The sequence below is a fragment of the Lepisosteus oculatus genome, unplaced genomic scaffold (genome assembly GCF_040954835.1).
Source record: "Lepisosteus oculatus isolate fLepOcu1 unplaced genomic scaffold, fLepOcu1.hap2 HAP2_SCAFFOLD_70, whole genome shotgun sequence".
Lineage (NCBI taxonomy): Eukaryota > Metazoa > Chordata > Actinopteri > Semionotiformes > Lepisosteidae > Lepisosteus > Lepisosteus oculatus.
The window spans coordinates 728,711-751,154 of NW_027168257.1; the positions used below are offsets into that span (position 1 = coordinate 728,711).

Sequence of the window (22,444 nt, forward strand, 5' to 3'; positions counted from 1 at the left end):
TTCCGGCACAGTGTGGCCGGGTGTTTTCCGAGTTATCGCACGGATTGGGCACGCTCGCAAGCCGTGAGCCGCAGGCGATGAGCCCGGAGCTGAACGGGCCCCACTGGCTCGTTTGTAAGGCCAGGTGTATTGCCAACCACGACCGGCAGGGCAGAGGCCTTGAAGGCGGCCTGGGCTCCTGCACAGCACCCACCCACTGTGTCCCACAGCACCACAGCGCCGACACACCTTTGGTTGTCCCACATAAAAAACATAGCCATTGCAGGCGCCCAGCTGGATTGTAGAGGGCAGGTGCCTTAAGCCTCCATTTACATTGTCCGGTAGCAAGCGAACCTCGAATTTCCTTGCTCCTGTTTTTATACCGTCAACATCTCTAACCTCAGTTCCATGGTGGACGGTGCAGTACTGCTTAAGCCAGGTGTGAATGTCCTCCGTCTTTGCCATTTCCGAGAACATAACAACATGCACCGTTTTCCTCTCTCTCTGTGTCAGAGGCTGCAAGTTGATCTTCTCAAGGGCAGGAACTTTCCCTCTTTTTGCCTCAAACACATCCACACATTGTTCAAACAGAGAATAGGTAGCAAAAACAACCTCAAATTCTTTCTGACCTGGGAGAGCGAAGATGAAATCCAAGTGCCGAGGTTCAAAGCCAAGTTCCTTCTGTAACACTTTTCTGCTGAACTGCATACGATCCATGAAGAGGTCATCCAAAAGCTCAAAACGTACAGCATTCTTGCGGGATCCAAAGGTTGCCATCTCAAACTGCAAAACAAACACTGCTTCCACAAAACAAGAAAACAATCCAACTACAGGCTGATCAAGGTATCTCCCCTGCCAGGTAAGCTGAGAGCCACTGGCTCGTTTGTAAGGCCAGGTGCATTGACAACCACGACTGGCAGGGCAGAGGACTTGAAGGCGGCCTGGGCTCCTGCAGCTGTCCAGCCACGCACTCTGGTTTCTCTTCATCTCGTACAAATCTTTTGCCTTTTACTAAAGATTTCCATGGAGAGGAGCATGAATGAGTTCCATACAATTTTTGTGCTTCCCTGCCTTCGGGTGGGGCGCAGCTGGGCTGGTCAAAGAGAGAAAACAAAACCGCTCACAATCGCTCTTACAATGCAGTAAGTAGCACAGGCTACTTAGGGAGTAGGCTCTTCTTCTTCTTCTTCTTCTTTTTCACAGCCTTAGTCCCAGACTGTCCTGGGGTCAGCTGCTTTGGTTGCTCTTCTCCATTTGTCTCTGTCGAGCACATCTTCCTCACTCACTTCACATACCTCCATATCTTTTCTCACACAATCTATCCATCTCTTTCTAGGCCTGCCTCTTCCATTGTTACCTTCCACCTCAAATTCCATTACCCTCTTTGTTACTTCCTCAAAGTCCCTCCTCATGATATGTCCATACCACCGTAACCTCGCCTCTCGCATCTTCTCAACCACATCCACCACCCTACATTGTCTACGGATTTCTTCATTTCTGATCTTATCCTTCATTGAAATCTGCAGAATCCATCTCAACATCCTCATTTCAGTTCTTCTCATCAAGTTCTCTTCCCTCTTTCCAACTGCCAAGCATTCAGCTCCATATAGTAGTACAGGTCTAATCACAGTCTTGTACATTTTGCACTTTAACTTTCTGGGAATTTTCCTGTCACAGATTATTCCAGTTATCTCTCTCCACTTGTTCCATCCAGCTTTCACTCTTTGTTTTACTGCCTCCAGTGTTTCTCCTCCCTTTACCAGTTTTGATCCAAGGTATTTAAAGTCATCAACTTGTTTCAGTTTTCCTCCATTTGTCTCCTCAACATTGGTCATAGTATCTCCTCTTCTCTCCATTACCATTATTTCAGATTTTTGTGCATTCATTTTCAGTCCACCCTTTTCCAGACTCCTCTGCCATTTGAACACTTTCTCCCGTAGTTCTACTTCTGAGTCTGCCATCAGTGCCACATCATCAGCAAAGATGAGTTCCCAAGGCACTTCTGTTCTTACCTCCTCTGTCAGTGTGTCAATAATGTTTATGAAAAGGAAAGAACTTAGTGCTGATCCTTGGTGTACTCCAACTGTGATTTCAAACTCTTTTGTCTCTCCCTGTTGTGTTATCATCTTCGTAGTTGCATCTCTATAGGTTGCTTGAACTAACTTCACCATGCTTTCTGGTACTCCTTTCTTCCTCAAGCACCAATACACCACCTCTCTGGGCACACGGTCATATGCCTTCTCCAAGTCCAGAAAGGCCACATACAGCTTTTTCCCTTTCTCTAGTGTCTTCTCCTGTAACTGTCTCATCACAAAAATGGCATCTGTTGTGCTTTTCCCCACTGAGAATCCAAATTGTGAGTTGTGGATCCTGATTATCTTCCTGAGTCTCTTGTCCAGAATTTTTTCCAGGATTTTCAATCCATGTTCCAGAAGTTTTATTCCTCTGTAGTTTTAACACTCCATTGGGTCTCCTTTCTCCTTGTAGATGGTAACCATACTGCTTTTTGTCCATTCTTCTGGAATTCTCTCTTCCTTTGCAATATTGTTTAGCAATCTCGTCAGCCACTGAATCCCCTCTTCATCGAGGTTCTTAAAGTGTTCTGCTGCTATTCCTGATGGTCCAGTTGCTTTGCCCACTTTCATCTCTTTGATAGCTTCTGTCACTTCCTTTACTGAAATTTCTTGGATTGGTCCACACACTACGTCTGCCTCCACTAGGTTCTCCCTCTCATTTTCTACATTTAACAGATTTTTGAAGTACTCCAGCCATCTTTGCTTGATCTGTTCTTCTTTAATCAAGACTCTGCCTTCTCCATCCTTGAGTCCCGCCACCCGGATAATATCTTTTTTCTGTCTCGCTCTATGTTTAGCAATCTTGTAGATTTGGTCCTCTCCTTCCTTTGTTTCAAGTTTCTCATTCCATTCTTTCCAGGCTCTTTCCTTTGCTCTTGCTACACTTCTTTTTGCTACCTTCTTTAGTCTCTTATATTCTTGTAATTCTCCAGTGCCATCTTTCAGTGCCTTGTATGCTTTTTTCTTTTCCTTCAGTGTTTCCTGAACTTCCATATCCCACCACCACTCTTCATTTTCCCTCGGTCTGCCTCCTCTTGTCTTTCCACAAACCCTGGTAGCAGCCTCTTCTAGGATGTGGCTCATCTCAGTCCACTCTTCTTCAACTGAAGGCTCCTCTGTTTCCTCTGTGTTGTTTTTCATTTCTTTCACCAGCCTGTTGAAATCTACTTTGTTTTCTCTCAGTTTCCACACTTTTGTTCGTGCTGGGTGTTTCCTCTGCCTTATTCTTCGCTCCTTCAATATTGTGATGTCCATCACCAGTAGCCTGTGTTGTCTGGTAACAGCCTCATAGGGCAGGACTTTAGCATCTTGGACTTTCGCTCTATCAATTCTTCTCACTAATATGTAATCTATTTGGGTATCATGGCCTCCACTCCTGTATGTCACCTTTTGCTCATAATTCTTCGTGAACCCTGTGTTCACTGCAAACAATTCAAGAGCTTGGAGTGTCTCTAGTAGCCTTCCTCCTTCTTCATTTCTCTCTCCTAGCCCTCTCTGACCATGTTCATCTGGATAATCTGGGCATTTCTCTCCTAAATGTGCATTGAAGTCTCCTCCAATTACCACCATTTCATTTCCTGGGATTCTGCTAATCACTTCTTCGAGATCTTCCAAAAAGCTCTCCTTTTCCTCCTGTGGTCTTCCTACCTGTGGTGCATATACAGAGATGATATTCCATAACCCACTCTCAAAAGCCACCTGTACATTGATAATCCTGTCTGAGTGTCTAACCACCCTCACTATCTTGTCTGCTAGGTCTTTGCACACTATCACACCCACTCCATTCATTTTGGTACTCTTTCCAGCATATAGAATCATGTATCCCTCTCCTAGGTGTCTTGAGCTGTTTCCTTTCCACTTGGTTACTTGCACACACAAGATCTCCACTTTTCTCCTTGCCATAGTTTCAACCAATTCTCTCCCTCTCCCTGTCATGGTGCCAACATTCCAACTCCCCACTCTCATTGACTTAACATTCCTTCCAGGCCCCTTCACCTTGTTTCTTTTCTGTAGCCCCCACTCTACAGTTTTCCCCACAGTAGCATAATTTCCATTAGTACCCTGTTGGGACACAGCACTAATGGCGGACGTTGTTAACCCGGGCCCCGGCCGATCCGGTATGTGGTTTGTGTTCTTTGCAACCATGGTTTTGGCAAGATGGTTTTACGTCAGATGCCCTTCCTGACACAACCCTTTTAGTCGCCTCTTACGACAGGCACTTAGGGAGTAGGCTGATGTGTTTAAAAACAACCAGCGCCAGGCAGGAGTCGAACCTCCAAACTCCTAATCCATAGTCAGACACATTATCCATTGCACCACTTGCCCTGGTGTGACACTACAGGACTGTAACCCAGTGAGCTTAGCACTGCAACTAGTAAAATATTACCCCTGGTCCATTCTTTTCCAAAAGTGAGAAACACCTGTTTTCTACATTTTGTCTGTTTTAAAACCATATCTCTTTAAACCAAACCAAAAGTTTGTCTTTTGCACTGATATTCTGATTCATTTCGATTTCAAAGAAAAAAAAACATTACCTTCCAAAGCATCATAAAATTGTCCCTTCCTCCACACTCTACTTCTCTCTTGTAGTAGTACAGCAGACCTTTCCAGGTGAGCAGATCACAGAGTCCGAAATGAGCTTCCTCCATCAAGCAAAGTACCTGAACATGACTCTGTCATCATAAAAGCGCCCCTGTAATAAAGAAATTAAATCCGAAATCAAGAGGGCAGTTGCCTACTGAAGTTCAAGAAGTCATAAATTTTAACCTAGCAACACATTAAAGGCTGCATCTATACAAGTACGATTCTAGAAATGCTCACCAGATTACGTTTTAAGAAAGAACTGCGCCTCAGGTTCCGCCGAGATCTTAACTCGGATGGCAGGATTCAGAGTCTGGAGTGTGGAATGATGGCGCACGGAGGGTCCACATACTGTGGATCTCTCAGTGATCTTCCGCGTGTTCAAACCGCCAGCGTGTGACTCCCCTGTCCCCGTGACCTCATTGCTCTGCTCTCGCCTCTGTGCAGCTGAGCCCGACTCATGGTAAAGTGGAAAAAAATATGCCCTAAACGTGAGATTTACTCTGGAGTGAGGATAGTTGTTACCTTCTTATCGTTGAAACGGATGTATGTGATATGGCGACTAGGTTCTTCTCCATTAGCAGGCTTAAGGTTAAAGAAAAAAACATTGCTGACTTCTTTTTTTTTTGCCAGCCTCGAGCGCTGATTAGCGAGGTTTGTATTTCATGTTTTGCAAGTTGCATCCATTTTAAGAAAAACAAGTCGCGTTAAAGACAGGAAATGAATACTTGCATTTAATTAAGTCTAGCGGTAGGCGGTTGTCTGTAAGGACCAGTTCAGTTCGAGAAGACAGAACGAAGAAGGCACCACTGGGATTCGGACCCAGCATCTCCTGTTTAAGGAGACAAGCACTTTAACCAACTAAGCCACGGCGCCCTGGGAGTGTTGTCCTTTTGCAGCCACTTGGACACACCACTCAGACACATCTGCATTCGGTGTGTGCTCCGCCTGCTCGCTGAGCAAGTTGCCACCTTTACATACAATAGCAACATCGACACCAAGAGAAAGGATGACAAATGGCTTTTATCTGGAACTTTTCATGTCCAAGGAGCTCAATGTGCTTTCTGTGTACAACAGGGCCACTGAACTCCACACTGGCCACTGAACCACAGCAGTGGCTTGCTGGCTTGACATCTCCCAAGGAAAATGTTGAAATCGCATGTGGAACAGGAAAAGGACCCTCGAGTACGAGGGAAAAAAAAGAAAAAGATCATCTTTAGCGCGCCAACCCATGTCTGGACAGCCCAGTTTCGTCGACGAGGTGGCCGAGTGGTTAAGGCGATGGACTGCTAATCCGTTGTGCTCTGCACGCATGGGTTCGAATCCCATTCTCGTCGCTCTCTATGTCTGACACGTGTGCCCGTTCGACGTTGGCCCTCCTTTTGTTTGCTCCAGTACTAGAGCCGTGCATTTTCTAGCGGTGGCTGAACATGGTATAGTAGGCTAACGTCGGTATCGAGCAGTGGCAGTAACAGTATTTACGTGCCGCTGCTGCCAAGTGGCTCTGGTTTGAGACTGCGTTTTCACTTACTTGCAGCACAAACGGAGAAAGCGATTTTTGACAGTCTCTCGAGAGACTGCGCTAGGTGTTTAGGGATAGATCAAAGGGATAGACTTTGTCAGTTCCCCCTGGGATGATGGCCTCTCAAATAGTTTGTGATTCCTCTAGACGTTTATACAGTAGAAGCCTGCTTCGTGGCTTAAATCCAAGCTAAGGAAACGAGTTAGAGGTCTGATGCAGAACTGCGAATTCAATGAAGGGGAACACTACAGTACATTGCACTGTATGTGTGAGGAAAGCTGCCCCCTTCTGTTCCTTGTCGACCGAACAGAGGACTGTAAAGGATACCGCCAAGAAACTTTAGGATGCTGGTTGGAATCCAGCTCCAAAGAGGCCCCTTTGGGTGTTATGTCATCAAAAAGTAAGAACAGAGAATCTCCCTTTGATCAAAAGCGCAACAGAACTGTTTTCCGTGGAGCAGGTTTCAGACCCGTAGACCTGTTTTATTTGTAGGGCAGGGCGCATTCCCAAACGCGAATCTCCTGTTTTAGAAATGGTTTGGGGCGGCGTGAAGTGAAAATAAGAAGTGGGCTCCAGATGCACATGGAAGCAATCAAGTGTTTCATCCGAGCTGTTTCAAAGACTGCTCAACAGCTTTCCTTTCACAGAGGCCCAACGATTAATGATGGGGGTGCACCCTTCAATGTGCCTTACGACTCTAGGGAGTGATTGAGACGATTCGTAGCGTGTTTTCATTTCCCTCTATTCCCCGTGTTGCAGTGGTAGGATGACGTAAATTCCTGCTTCAACACGTAACGGCATTATAATCACGTGCAGGAGCTGAGGGCTTTTGTTTTGTTTCGTTTTCCATGGCGTTCGTAAACGCACAAAACAAAGACAATTCCTCCGTCTAACACGAATGTAAATGCTTTTGAAAGTGCAGTGTGGTGCAGCTTGTAAAATCCTTGTCCACATTTTTGGTTTGTTGATGTTTTTTCTGTCTGCCAAAGTTGCATTTTGACATCAGGACGGGGAGACTTTATCATTTGAACGTGAAGCCAGCCTTAAACCCTCTGAGGCGTGTCTGTCTGCCGGCATGTATCTTGTGAAAGGTTTTTTTTTTTTAACGGAGAGCGACTTAAAAAAAGTTTCTGCAGCCACCTCGCACTCCGTGTTAGATTATAGGAGGAATGCGGCGGCGGCGAGCTCGCTGTAGTTGTGGCCGAGTAGTTAAGGCGATAGACTTGAAATCCATTGGGGACTCCCCGCTCAGGTTCGAATCCTGCCGACTATGGCGTCTGCCGCACGTTGCCTTGTGCCTGTGCGGCAAAGGCGAAGTGCAGTTTCTCCTTTCCTGGTACTATAAAAATGCTACATCGCTTGGTCCTGCTTCCATGGAAAGCAGTTCTTCAGGTAATTCTACTCTCTTACCAAAGCTGTTAGGTTCCTTTCCGTGGTGAGAGGGGTTGTCATGCAACGCTGCCACATAGTGCCGACAGACAAGTGTGTTGCGGGAGAAGAGAAAAGTGTTTGAAGATTTAAGAGTGTCTTAGGTGGAGCCAAAATCAAGTGTCACAAATGCAAGTGGGAGGATTTCCAATGTTTAATATGGTAAAAATAAGCGGAAGTTATCTGCCGGTCCGGCACAGTCTGCCATGCTTTTGTCATATACTGTAAAGTGGTGTCGAACTGGGTGTCGAACTGGAGCCTCACCATTTGCATATGTGAGGCTCCAGTTATATATCGAGTGTCACATTAAATGACAAAAATGAAGAGAGTTAAAGCAGCTGGAGAGGTTTTCTTACAACTTTTGAGCTGACACAGTTTTGGAAAATGTTTCCTTCACGCTGCACTGTACAACATAGGCAGCCAAGAGTCCCCAAAACAAAACAGAATTGACAGATAGGAGAAAATTCCCATTCGTCCTGAAGTTCCCAAAATCCAGCACTGAGCGTAAACAAAGTGTCTAAGTAGCGTGGGAATGCTAACCCTAACCCTAGCTGGAGTTTGAGCAATCCAGCACTGAGCGTAAAAAGATGAGTCAAAGTAACGTCTAATCGGATTAGTTTCCTTAGAGCTGGTTCAGAGTTTGCTCAAGAGTTTACCTTTCACAGATGCGCAAAGAAGAATGTTGGGGGTGCAAGCTTCAAGGCGCCTTACAGCTGTAGGGTGTGATTCGAGACGATTCGTGGCGTGTGCTGGTTCCCATATACCGTATGCACCGGGGTGCAGTACTAGGATGACGTACAATACCGCTTGGGCACGTAACGGCGTTATATGCAGGGTTTTCGTTTGTTCGTTTTGTTTTGCTCTGCTTTGCTTTGTTTTGCTTTCCATCGCGTTGGTAAGAGCGTAAATAAAAAGGCGATTCCTGCGTCTACCACTAATGTAAGAGCTATTTCAAGTGCGACGTGGTGCGGCTTTTCAAATGCTTGTGGGCATTTCTCTGTTGTTGATTCTTTTTTTGTGTAACAAAGTGGTATTTTCATGTCCGGACGGGGAGACTTTATCATTCCGACATGAAGCCACCCTTAAGTCCTCTGAGGCGTGTCTGTCTGCAAGGCTTGTATTTTGGAAATGTTTTTTTGAAACGGAGAACGACTTTGAAATAGGCTTTCGCCGGCGCCTCGCGATCCAGGTAAGATTGTAGCAAGAACGCAGCGGCGGTGGGGCTTGCTGTAGTCGTGGCCGAGTAGTTAAGGCGATGGACTAGAAATCCATTGGGGTCTCCCCGCGCAGGTTCGAATCCTGCCGACTACGTTGTCTGCCTCCAGTCGGTGTGTTTCGGCGCAAGCAAAGAAGCGCGCCTCTTTGCTGTTCCTGGTGGTTTTAAAACGCCCAATCGCTTGTACCCACTGCCTTGGAAATAAGTTCTTCAGCGTCCGCGAATGGCATTTTGCAGCTGGAAGCAGATGTCGACGCGTTTTCCACAGAGCACCAAAAAAGCGTCTTTTTTGAAGGTCCAGGCACTGAGCATTGGTGGTTCAGTGGTAGAATTCTCGCCTGCCATGTGGGAGGCTTGGGTTCGATTCCCGGCCAATGCAGTGGCTTTTGCAGGGAGCGGCTCCATCACTTGCATTCCCTTGCAACTCGCAACTGAAAACCCACTGAAGCTAAGCAGGTGTGAGCCAGGTCAGTACCCGGATGAGGGTGAGCTACAGGGAAAAACAAAGCTTCCAGCTGCAAGCGGTGTTAATGGTGCCGGCGGGGGGGCGCTCACCCTGAGGTCTGTGCCGGTCCCAATGCCCCAGTATAGTGACGGAGATGCTGTGTTGTAAAAGGGCGCTGTCTTTTGGTTGAGATGTAAAACCGAGGTCACAGCGCTCTGTGGTCATTCAAAATGACCACCAAAACCTTTGACAAAAGCTCTTGGTAATTGATGGTCTTCAATAATGCTTCTCCTTTAGGTACATTTTAAATCAGCTGAAAAATGCTGTGAAATGGGGGGGCACTTCAGGCCAGTGTAGGATTTGGGTTACAAGAACCATGAAACTGCACGAGAAAGCCCGTACACTGAATTACACGGCTTTCTATTCAAAGGAGGAAAAAAGAAATTCCCTGAGTTCGATTTTTTGCAGCACAGAGAGGAGCACTGTCGTGAGGCCAGTTAGCTCAGTTGGTTAGAGCGTGATGCTAATAACACCAAGGTCACGGGTTTGAGCCCCGTACGGGCCAGGTCCTTTTCTCCTCTCTTACCAAAGCTGTTAGGTTCCTTTCCGTGGTGAGAGGGGTTGTCATGCAACGCTGCCACATAGTGCCGACAGACAAGAGTGTTGCGGGAGAAGAGAAAAGTGTTTGAAGATTTAAGAGTGTCTTACTGTAGGTGGAGCCAAAATCAAGTGTCACAAATGCAGGTGGTTGGATTTCCAATGTTTAATATGGTAAAAATAAGCGGAAGTTATCTGCCGGTCTGGCACAGTCTGCCATCCTTTTGTCAGATACTGTAAAGTGGTGTCGAACTGGGTGTCGAACTGGAGTCTCACCATTTGCATATGTGTGTGCGTTGTTAGTTGATCTGACAATTGATTTTCTAAAAGCCCCAACGAACAACCTCGTGTTTATTGCTACAATTAATAATTGTCTCAGTAAACCCATCAAACCTCTACATTTAATGGCGTCCCTGGGCGGGCGAGTTTAGAATAAAATGAGAATCAATCGCACAGAATAACTGATGTTATACAGTTATACATCGAGTGTCACATTAAATGACAAAAATGAAGAGAGTTAAAGTAGCTGGAGAGGTTTTCTTACAACTTTTGAGCTGACACAGTTTTGGAAAATGTTTCCTTCACGCTGCACTGTACAACATAGGCAGCCAAGAGTCTCCAAAACAAAACAGAATTGACAGATAGGAGAAAATACCCACTCGTCCTGAAGTTCCCATAATCCAGCACTGAGCGTAAACAAAGTGTCTAAGTAGCGTGGGAATGCTAACCCTAACCCTAGCTGGAGTTTGAGCAATCCAGCACTGAGCGTAAAAAGATGAGTCAAAGTAACGTCTAAATTGGGTTAGTTTCCTTAGAGCTGGTTCAGAGTTTGCTCAAGAGTTTACCTTTCACAGATGGGCAAAGAAGAAAGTTGGGGGTGCACGCTTCAAGGCACCTTACAGCTGTAGGGAGTGATTCGAGACGATTCGTGGCGTGTGCTCGTTCCCATATACCGTACGCCCCGGGGTGCAGTGCTAGGATGACGTACAATACCGCTTGGGCACGTAACGGCGTTATATGCAAGTGCGGGATGTGAGGGTTTTCGTTTTTCCGTTTTGTTTTGCTCTGCTTTGCTTTGTTTCGTGGTCAAGAGGCGTAAGGTAAGTCGTAATCCAGGGAGAACACTGGTGGCAAACAGTCCGAGGTGAGAGGCGAGGTCCAAAGTCAAAAAGGCAGAAGGGGAGTCCAATATCCAGAATAAACGAGGTAATGGAAAAAACGCCAGGTAGAGCTCTCAAGGCATAGACTCAATACCGAGCAGCGGGAAGCAGGTAAAGATGGTAAAAATAGCACTGTGTACCGCACGGTGGAGTGTGTGCAGGTGGGTTAACTCGTGCGGCAGGGTTTGTTAATAATCACCCACTGCTGGTGCTGATTAGATCGCTTAAGAGTTGGTCTTAACTGCCTGGCGGTCATGACAAGCTCCTCTTTAAGCTGTGGTTTAGTTTTGCATTCATGTGTTTCTAGAGCAGTTATTTATGGGGGTGGGTGGGTCTTTCACAGAGGCTCAGGACAAATCCCCCGCATGAAAGTCTACTGTGTGCGTTCAAACAGTCACAGGTCAAGAGCCAGGCAGGAGGACAATGGACAGAAGAGCCAACGAGCTAAAAATAAAAGAACGAATATGAAAAAGCCACCATCTTTTTCTTTTTGACATTTTCCGACATTCATGCAAGCCAAGACAAAGTTGCTCGTAGCTACTTGTGGATTCCAATACTCTATCGAGTGCTTTGATGAGTTTTTGCAATTTGATTGTCGTCCTGTCAGCCTGTTTCTGTTTTTTTTTTCAATCTAGTGATGGAAAGTAAGAGGGAAATGATGGAGCAATCAATAACCGCTCCGGAAAAAAAATGGCAGAAAGAAATGGCCCGTCACTAAGGACATTTGTGAAGCAGAGGAGTGACATCACCACAAAGGCGACTTATTCTGCTGATCTTTTTGGTGAATAATGATTGAGGCGCGTTAAGAGAAAGGTAGCTGCATCAGCATGCTTAGGCTGCAAAGGATAAAGCAAAGGTTTACTCCATGCTGAAAAGAGAAAAAAAGAAGCACAACGTTTTGGCTGTGGAGCCTTCTGCGCCATCTTCTTTAGCGATGGTGATGATGTTTACATTGGAAAAACTGAGACACCCATACCAGAGGGGCTTGAACCACCAACCTTTCAGTTAACAGCCAAATGCACTAACCGATTGCTCCACAGAGACTGACGGCCGCTTGTGCTCCCTACATTTGCAGGTTTATGGTCAAAGAAAACAATCGTTTGCGCTTCTTGTAGCCAGCAATATTTTTTCACTGACAACCAAGAAATTGATTTCATCTTTCACAAAATGTATGGATTTCTTCAGAAACAAGTTATTCCAGAAAGGAAATGCATTCTTGCATTAAACTGAACAAAGCTGTACATGTTTGTCTGAAATGATACATTTGGCACAACAAGACACGGAGAGAGGCACAGCTGGTATTCAGACCCAGGATCGCCTGCTTACTAGGCAGGCACTTTAAGCCACTAGGGAGCACCGCACTTTTACAGACACTTGGACACATCTGCGCTCGGTGTGCACTTAACATAATCTCTGAGCCCGTTGTCTCTTTCCCATTTAATAGCAGAACTGACGCCAAGAGAAATGATGAGAAATGGCATTTATTTGACACTTCTCATGGAGCTCAATGCCCTTGACACCTCCCCAAGGCGACAGAGCTGCATTCTTTGGCGACAACATTTTTTCTTTTGTTTTATTTCTATACTTATTGATAGAAAAAAAAAACGATATGTCATGTACTGTAAGGGAAATGTCTCTTTTCATGGGGAAAGCTAGCACCAGCAAATGTTGTGTTTAGAAGAAGTGATTTAACATGACACGTGACCTAATTTACCGGAGCAAAAGCTCACCCAGCAAGCCCTGCTTTACTTCTACAGGAGAGAAGTACTGTAGAGTCTGCAAGATGTTCAGCTGGGTAGCTACGTCACCATGCCTCGGCTGCAAAGGAACAAGTAATAGGTTTATTGCATGCTGAAAAGAGAAGAAAGGAAACACAACGTTTCGGCCATGAGGTCTTCTCACACCTGAAGAAGCCTCACACCTGTAAAAGGTTCCATGGTTTTCTTTCTTCTCTTTTCAACATGGAATACACCTATTGTCTGCAAGATGTTAGAATTTCACGGTGTTTTGGAAGAAAACCTTTTTTCTTTGAATTCAAAATCAATCGGAATTTCAGCACGACACATCAACACTTTTTCTGTTTTAAGGAGATGATATTTTAAACCTGATAAAAATAGTAGGAAACACAAGTTTCTTGCTGTGAAAATTTAGATGGGGAAGTGTACTACTGGTAGCAGTGTAGAGCTCTCTGTGGTGGAGTGTAAGCGCATGTTCTATGGGCCAGTGGCGTAATGGATAACGCGTCTGACTTCGCATCAGAAGATTGTAGGTTCGAGTCCTTCCTGGCTCGTGAGGCTTTTAAACCTCTCAGGTTCCTCGGTAACAGGTTGCCGTCATGTATATGAACTATAGAAAAGCATTTGCCACAACCCGTAAATTAGCACGCAAGTGCGGGCTAGTTAACACAGAACTGTATGGAGATCATCTCCAGCTCCGAGCTCAATTGCAATGAAAAAACATGCAGAACAGAACTGGAGAGCAGCTGAATTTGTGCTCAGTAGGGTGGGGAGGACTCAGCATTGCTATTGTTCTAATTGGCATGAACTGCAGGGGATCTGAATCAGAACATGTCAGTTAGTTCGATCATTGCGTCAATATGTAGGCCACGTTAATATAGAATTATTACTTTGTCTGTCTCGTCTTTGTATATAGCTGAATGTCCCTGACAATTTCATGTTAGTTTTTAAGAACGACATTGGTTCTAATATATACATATATAGCATATAAGGAACACGTAAAAGTTTAGTCCATGCTGAAAAGATAAGAAAACCGCCACAACGTTTCATCTTGGAATAAATCTTTACTTGTTGTTTTGCAGCCTACCCATTCTGATCTAACTCCTCCCTTGAAATTCCCTAACAGATAAGGGTACGTACCGGCTCATGCGATGCTCAGTTGCAATTTGTCCCAAAACAAACAAGAACAGCAGCTGAGGTTTTGAGTTTGAACATGCACTGTATTAAAGCAGCTTTTATTTCCATTGATAAATGCTAGATATTCCTACAGAGATTCTCCAGGTGAGTAAGCGATTCCTGTTTCTGTTTGTATTTCTGTTTCATATATATATACAGTATATATATATGTTACATGTGTCTCTGCAATAGTATAAATGTGTTATACACTATCAGGGGCTGCTTTTTTGTGCACCTCATCTACAACAAGGGTTTTTTTTTCATTTATGTTTGTGGACCTTCACCATTTGAGGAAGTGAGTTAGATAAGAAAGTTACAGGTATGGTGAGCAATGACTGACAAAGGCACGTACTGCGTATTCCTTACAGAAGAGTAAGCAATTTGTTCTTAAAAACACTGGCTAAAGTCCAACATCGTTAGCAATCTTATTACTTAAATAGAATTAACATCAATAAACTGTAAGGTGCTGGTACATGCGAGTAGATTTGATCTTCTATTAAACAAAAATGCAATTACAGCTCTAAAAAGGTCAACCTAGACTTCTGTAACAGATCTGTTCAGGTCATCGCTGTTCCTCTGACCTTGTGAGTCTTTGGAATTTTAAAAGTGTATTTTGCTTGCCTTTCATGTGGTCTGTGTACAAGTCACTGTGGCGTATGCGGTCCTACACAGCCTTGCTATAGACGTGACGAGCCTCCGCTATGTTGCAATGGAGAACAGGTTCAGTATGGAGCTGCCGAGAAAATTCAGCTGGAAAGCTCGTTGCAGAAAAGCATCGTTATCTGCGTCCAGCTGCAAAGCGTCACTCGTGGGTGCTGAACAATCGATTTCCAAGGCAGTGGGTCTAGGCGATTTAGAGTGTTAAAGGTCCCAGCGAAAACAAAACAGCGCTGGTCCTTTTTCATGCACGCACGAGAGCAAATGCAAAGGACACCGTAGTCGGCAGGATTTGAACCTGCGCAGGGAGACCCAAACAGATTTCAAGTTTGTTGCCTTAACCACTCGGCCACGATTACAGTAAATACGCCAGCTGTTGGCTTCTTGCTACAATCGAACAGGGAGTGCGAGGCGGCGGCAACTTTTTTCAAGTTCGCTCTCCGTTTAAGAAACCTTTTACGCCATACGTGTAAGCAGACACACACCTCAGAGTACTTAAGGGTGGCTTCAAGTTGGAATGATAAAGTCTCCCCGTTCGGACATGAAAATAGAACTTTCTTAGACAGAAAAAAATCAACAACGGAGACATGTGGACGACGATTTCAGTCACTGCACTTTGAATAGCATTTTTACTCGAGTTACAGGAGATGCACGAATGGCCCTTGACCTACGCTCTTACGAATGCCTTGGAACATTGAAAGAGAACAGCCCTCAAGTCCTGCGGTTTATTATAATGCTGTTGCGTGTCGAGGCAGTATTTGACTCCGTCCTACCGTTGAGACACGGGGCGTACTGTAAATGAACTGCACCTGACAGCTTTAGAAAAACACCTGGGCTCAGTACGGTGCTGAGAGCTCAGCGTTGCTGTTCTAATTAGCACGCACTGCATCGGCTATGACCCGAACTTTTCAATTATCCCGAAGGACGGCGCCTGTTTGTGCAGCAGAGTGTTGCCATCAGGAGGCTGGGGCGTAAGAGAGCCACACAGCCCGCAGGGTGAGCGCTCCCTACTGGTCCCAGTCACACCTCTTGCAGGAGCAGCAGCAACCGGAGCTTTTCCGGGGTGGAATCTCCCATCCGGGTGCCGGCCAGGCTCACACCTGCTGGGCTGCCCCGGGGGTGAGCCCAGTCGAGAGTCGCAGGGCCAGATCTAGTCACCGGGGAGAAACGATACAAGTGAAGGATTGCTCGGCTCTCGGCACTTGAAAAGACCGACAAATGTCTCGATCCCGCCGGAGCTGAATGTACCCGCATGTGTGGTGTCGTCTTCTTCCCCCGCCCCGCTGTGTTTGCTGTATTGTCTCTGAAGGCGGCCCCCCCGAGACGAGACGGGCTGTTCCTGTGCCCCAATTAACACTTTACAGGTGCCATTCCCCGGCATTGTGGCCATTGTCGGTGCTCACACGCGATAAGATAAGGCGGAGGAGAGCGGGGCATGCCCAGCGGCAGACATTCAAGGAGGGGGCAGTGCGAGGTGAGGTGAGGTGCGACACGCCGGAGCCCCGACGCAGCTAATGCGGAGCACTTGTTGGACTGGCATCGAAAGGACGTGTGCGCACGGAGCGAGCCTTCCCTGCGGCGGAGCGCGGGAACTTTCTCCCCCCCTCCCGCTGCAGGAGTTGTGTGCACTGCAGCGGTGCCGAGAGAAAAGCACAGAAGGCAGCAGGCTCTGGAGAGCAGGTAAGAGACGGAGCCTTGTGGGCAGGCGAGCAGGCCCGTTTTTTGGAAATTGCTGAAAAGGTTTGTTCGGTGTGTGGCAGGCGCACGTCGCGAGCTTGCGTGGCGATCTGCCGGTCTGGAGTTATGCAAATGAGGCCGAATTGCATCCCGGGACATGCTGCGAATGCGCAACGGCGACTGCAGATGTGTAGGAAACGGCGCGCTCGTTTTCTCGTTTTGCCCACACTTTTGAGTGTTAGTGTGGCGTGTGAGTGTGTGAAAGAGTGGGCCCAGCAGGAGGCGGTGGCGTGCGGGGCGAGGAGGTGGCCTAGACTGCGCGATTTGTGCTGTGGGTGCGGGCCGCTTGCAGGGGCCTGTTTAACTCATACTTACCTGGCAGGGGAGATACCTTGATCAAGAAGGAGGTTCACCCAGGGCGAGGCTTGGCCATTGCACTCCGGCTGTGCTGACCCCTGCGAATTCCCCAAATGTGGGAATCTCGACTGCATAATTTCTGGTAGTGGGGGACTGCGTTCGCGCTCTCCCCTGATGTGCTTGGTCCAAAATCAGATACGGGAGGGTTAGGACACCACGAGCTGCGTGGCTGCGGAAGGATCCCGGTTCGACAGGAGTGGACGCCGCTGCTGGTTCTCGCTGGCTTTTAGTTAGGGGTCCGGAGAAGCATCTCAAGCTAGTTCCACTACTCTTTCTGGACGTTCATTCCCTTTTCAAAGTCAGTCGTTTTGCTGTAGTCTGCGTTCTTTAGGCTGATTATCGAGGTTAGCCTTTATTTGGTCATGGGGGGCCTCGGTACTGTATGCTGAGTCTAAAGACAGTTTCACCCGTTTTCTGATTGCTCGGTTCTGTACCAGTGCAGACATGTCAAACAGTGAATGGCTGTACCTCTATTGTATCCGTGCTCAATGAATGAAATCGGTAACAAATGAATATATGTCTAGTTATACGAAAAACGAGTGGTTTATCGACTCATCTTCATTTGCAGATTTAGAGGATAGCAGGGGGCACATAGCATACCTCATAGCAGGGGGCACATAGCCGCAATGTATTATCAATGTTAAATTTCAACCATAATATCGACAACATTAATAAACGCATACATTGAGAAAATATTCAACCCAGCATATTTTCCGGTTATATACCACAATGCATTGCTAGTATTCGTTGGTCACGTTTTTCAAACGTAGAAGTATATCCGCAAATATCTCAGCAATCCTCTTTTGACGAGCAAGTATGAACAATAATAATACTATCTGAATACATACAGATCTTTCTTAATATTATTTTGATTAAAATAGTACGTGAATAAGCAAAAAATGGCACATAAAAATAGTGTGAATGGGGAAGATGACACAAAATCGTTTTGCCGTTTCTCTTTTCTTATTCTATGTTGTACTTTCAAACTTTGGGTACTCTTTAATTAGGACAGACTTTATTGCTCAACTGCTATGATGCAAGCCAAATTTTATACATTTATTTCAGCTTTGAGCTCAGTAAACCATTCATTTTTTAGATTATACTAAAGAAGATATTAATCATCATTTATTTGGGAAGTAATATTATATAATTTTCTCCTAGCTGCGGTGCTGAAGTCCCACCCTACATCAACAGAAAAAGAAATAAAGGAGCACGCCATGTGTTACTTGAAGAATGCATATGCAAGGCAGGGGGCCAGGAGATCTGGACACTGAAAATAATAGGTTTTTGGTTCTAACTGTTAGGACAATTAGACAGGGTTTGCAAATAGTGGACAAAAATCGTCTTAACTTCCATTGTAATATTTTTTTTTCTTGGAAATATAGAAGTTGTACATTTTAAAATGTATATTTGAATCAAAATGTGGTTTTGAGTTAGTGTGTTAATGTAATTAGTTTGTGTTTGTCGTTACTATACTGTATATTGCCATGTTACCAGAATTTGAAGCTGAAGTTTAAGACTAGTTGTGTTTTTTATGATTATTGCCCATATGTTGATTGTTGATTGATTGTATACAATGTATAATTTGAAATACATATGTTTCAGGTGTGAATGTGTATTTTCAGAATAAATTTCTAAACCTAATCATTGGCTTGATTTACTAGTTTCTACACCTGTAAAACCTATCTTTGATGTATAATAGACCTCTACCCATATACGTATAATAGTCCTCTAAAGTTATCTGTAACACCTACCATATATGTATAATAGTCCTCTGAATTTATCCGTATAATAGAACTCCAACCATTTACGTATAATGAACATCTAATCATAGACGTATAATTGACGTATAACAGTAGACGTATATTAGAATTTCATTCTAGATGAATTGCAGACCACATTTAGATGTCTAAGGTATGCGTTTAATAGACGTATATTATACGGCTTTTGCCCACTGGGAAGCTCGTTTCTTTCTACCATTATGTCACTATGACAAAATCTGTCTTTAAACACCTTGCTCAGTCTCTGACGAGACTGTCAAAAATTGATTTCGCCGATTGTATTGCAAACCGGCGGAAGCGGGGTATTGGGAAAAGTTTTCAACTAGCAAAAATCGCGCCTCGGCTAAACCTCACAGGCTATGATACTGCCAATGCGCAAAGCTGACGGTTGCCAGGCAACCGCGGGGATCCTATGGAAATCGTTATCGATCGTCTCATGGCATGTCGTTGCTATAATGCTTCATATTTGTCGTCTTCTTCTTCTTCTAGCTTGAGGTTTTGAAGAATTTCATGACAGACAAGGGCTCCGTCAGGAACAAAGGGCGTTGTGAGAAAACCGTTGCTTATTTTCAGCAGCAGAAATACAACCCTTTAAATACAAGATGACAGAACAATGACGAAGGGCATGCCAGGAGGAACTCATGCACTGCAGAGGAAAGGGGGCGGGCACGTACAGTTCACATTCAAGCCACAAGTACTCTTCTCGGATGTTGCATAAACAAATCCTAACGTCCTGAAAGCATTGCAGCATGTTTGTGTCCCACTTCCCATGGCTGCAGGACTGACACGAACGGACAAACACTATCTGTGGCGTTTAGCGTGACATAGTCTTGCAGGCATCGTGCTGTCTTACTGCAATACTATACCGCTGGAGGAAACAGCACGGGTTCGATGAGCCTTGGAATGTGACTAGGAAAGAGATGCCTTTTGAACGAGGTAAAGCACTGCACAACGGAATTGAGGGATAATCTTACAGGGGATTCTGAGCGGTGTCTAAATAAATAAATTCTTCAGCTTCCGGGGATGGCATTTTGCAGCTGGAAGCAGATGTCGATGCTTTTTGAACAGAGCACCAAAAAAGCGTCTTTTTTGAAGGTACTGGCATTGGGCATTGGTGGTTCAGTGGTAGAATTCTCGCCCGCTATGCGGGAGGCTGGGGTTCGATTCCCGGCCAATGCAGTGGCTATTGCAGCGAGCGGCTCCATCACTTGCATCCCCTTGCAACTTGCAACTGAAAACCCACTGAAGCTAAGCAGGTGTTAGCCAGGTCAGTACCTGGATGAGGGTGAGCTACAGGGAAAAACAAAGCTTCCAGCTGGAAGCGGTGTTAATGGTGCCAGTGGGGGGGTGCTCACCCTGAGGTCTGTGCGGGTCCCAATGTCCCAATATAGTGACGGAGAAGCTGTGTTGTAAAAGGGTGCTGTCTTTTGGATGAGATGTAAAACCGAGGTCACAGCGCACTGTGGTCATTAAAAATGACCACCAAAACCTTTGACAAAAGCTCTTGGTAATTGATGGTCTTCAATAATGCTTCTCCTTTAGGTACATTTTAAATCAGCTGAAAAATGCTGTGAAATGGGGGGGCACTTCAGGCCAGTGTAGGATTTGGGTTACAAGAACCATGAAACTGCACGAGAAAGCCCGTACACTGAATTACACGGCTTTCTATTCAAAGGAGGACAAAAGAAATTCCCTGAGTTCGATTTTTTGCAGCACAGAGAGGGCCACTGTTGTGAGGCCGGTTAGCTCAGTTGGTTAGATCGTGGTGCTAATAACGCCACGGTCGTGGGTTTGAGCCTCGTACGGGCCAGGTCCTTTCCTCCTCTTTTACCAAAGCTGTTAGGTTCCTTTCCGTGGTGAGATGAGTTGTCGTGCAACGCTGCCACATAGTGCCGACAGACAAGAGTTATCTGCCGGTCCGGCACAGTCTGCCATGCTTTTGTCATTTACTGTAAAGTGGTGTTGAACTGGGTATCGAACTGGAGCCTCACCATTTGCATATGTGAGGCTCCAGTTATACATCGAGTGTCACATTAAATGACAAAAATGAAGAGAGTTAAAGCAGCTGGAGAGGTTTTCTTACAACTTTTGAGCCGACACAGTTTTGGAAAATGTTTCCTTCACGCTGCACTGTACAACATAGGCAGCCAAGACTCTCCAAAACAAAACAGAATGGACAGATAGGAGAAAATTCCCACTCGTCCTGAAGTTCCCAAAATCCAGCACTGAGCGTAAACAAAGTGTCTAAGTAGCGTGGGAATGCTAACCCTAACCCTAGCTGGAGTTTGAGTAATCCAGCACTGAGCGTAAAAAGATGAGTCAAAGTAACGTCTAATCGGATTAGTTTCCTTAGAGCTGGTTCAGAGTTTGCTCAAGAGTTTACCTTTCACAGATGCGCAAAGAAGAATGTTGGGGGTGCACGTAACGGCGTTATATGCAAGTGCTGGACGTGAGGGTTTTCGTTTGTTCGTTTTGTTTTGCTCTGCTTTGCTTTGTTTTGCTTTCCATCGCGTTGGTAAGAGCGTAAATAAAAAGGCGATTCCTGCGTCTACCACTAATGTAAGAGCTATTTCAAGTGCGGCGTGGTGCGGCTTCTCAAATGCTCAACAGGATGACTTCGCATGCACGCGTGCTTTCTTGCAGTCGTGTGTGCAACCATGTCTGCTTACGTGCAAACGGGCGTGGTTTCATGTATGCAAAAAACTTTCCTGGGCTCTTCTGAAGCACATAACATTTTTTGGAGATATACATTTGTCTTGTTTTCCTCTTAGGCTCTAGAATTGATAACTTTTTTTTCATTTTTGGCATTTTTATCATTTTCCAGAAAGTGGTTGCAAGCCCTATATCATGCGAAGAAACTTCAGAATTCGGGGATCAGTCAATGGATTTTCTTCAAAGTTGGATTTTTGCACTCTGTGGACCAAGAGATGTTGTTCTATAATGTTTTTTTTCAAATTTAAAAATATCATTTTTTCATGGAGCTTTGAAGGGGATGGATTCACCCTCCTTTAGCCAGGACAGAGCTCCAGGAGCCTGGGTAGGATTCTAGCTTTCTCCCCTTGCAGGCACCTGGCACAGAAGACATCATTTTTTTCCTTAAAATCTTTTTTTTTTTGTGTTCCTTGTTGTTCCAAACTTAATTTTAATCACTTTTAATTAGAGATTTTATTAAAAATAGTGCAAAAAATGACAAATTTCACACAAAATAATGTAACATAAAACGGATGTTTTTAACTTTATTGTAGTGTTTTAGAAACTAATATGTCTTCAAAAATGGTTGTTTTTCACTCCTAGGAATGAAAGCTGTTGTTAAATGATGTTTATTTTCAAATTTTGAAAAAATCAAAGGATTCTAGCTTTCTCCCCTTGCAGGCATCGGACACAGAGAACCTCATGGTTTTCCTAAAATCATTTGTTATGTTCCCTGGTGTTCCAAACTTAGTTTTAATCAATTTTAATGTGTTATTATGTTAAAAACAGGGTAATAAGTTTCTAATTGGACTATAAATAATGTCATATTGTCTGCTATAAAACTGATGTTTTCAACTCCATTGTAGAGATTCTAGAATCAACTAATAGAGAATTGAAATAAAAAAAGGGCATAAGAAGACATTACCAACAACGACCACAGGATGGAGATATTGTCTAGACATTACCAACAACGACCACAAGATGGAGATATTGTCCAAAGAGGCAAGAATGGCAATGCCGCGATAAGGTAAAATCATTTTTTGAAAGAGATTGCTGTCAGAATGCACACCCGTATCCCAAACATAATCTCTAGTAAAATATGATCATTTGTGAAACAGGCAAATGAGTGTCTGCGACAATATGATTGCTACATATCTGCATTTGTTGGTTTTTAAGGAGTAAGAGTGCAGGGGGTTTAAACCTGCGATCCAGTGTGTTGAAGTATTTCACAACACTAACCCTAGCACATTTGGAAATAAATCCTCATAATGATTATTGCCCTGGGCATGTACCAAAAAATCAGTGAG

General features: G+C 44.9%; 6 non-coding genes across 6 annotated transcripts; 5 read left to right on the forward strand and 1 right to left on the reverse strand.

Moving 5' to 3' along the window:
- Window positions 1-946: 946 nt before the first annotated feature.
- LOC138233728 (U5 spliceosomal RNA) lies at window positions 947-1,063 on the forward strand. Its single transcript, XR_011187657.1, has one exon. It is a non-coding gene; the product is annotated as a U5 spliceosomal RNA (small nuclear RNA).
- Window positions 1,064-5,889: 4,826 nt separating this feature from the next.
- Window positions 5,890-5,971, forward strand: trnas-gcu (transfer RNA serine (anticodon GCU)). The gene has a single exon. It is a non-coding gene; the product is annotated as a tRNA-Ser (tRNA).
- A 2,842-nt stretch (window positions 5,972-8,813) lies between these two features.
- Window positions 8,814-8,895, forward strand: trnas-aga (transfer RNA serine (anticodon AGA)). Its single transcript has one exon. It is a non-coding gene; the product is annotated as a tRNA-Ser (tRNA).
- Window positions 8,896-13,219: 4,324 nt separating this feature from the next.
- On the forward strand, window positions 13,220-13,292 carry trnar-ucg (transfer RNA arginine (anticodon UCG)). The gene has a single exon. It is a non-coding gene; the product is annotated as a tRNA-Arg (tRNA).
- A 3,323-nt stretch (window positions 13,293-16,615) lies between these two features.
- Window positions 16,616-16,779, forward strand: LOC138233758 (U1 spliceosomal RNA). The gene has a single exon (XR_011187683.1). It is a non-coding gene; the product is annotated as a U1 spliceosomal RNA (small nuclear RNA).
- A 1,908-nt stretch (window positions 16,780-18,687) lies between these two features.
- LOC138233690 (U4 spliceosomal RNA) lies at window positions 18,688-18,829 on the reverse strand. The gene has a single exon (XR_011187619.1). It is a non-coding gene; the product is annotated as a U4 spliceosomal RNA (small nuclear RNA).
- Between the last annotated feature and the right edge of the window lie 3,615 nt (window positions 18,830-22,444).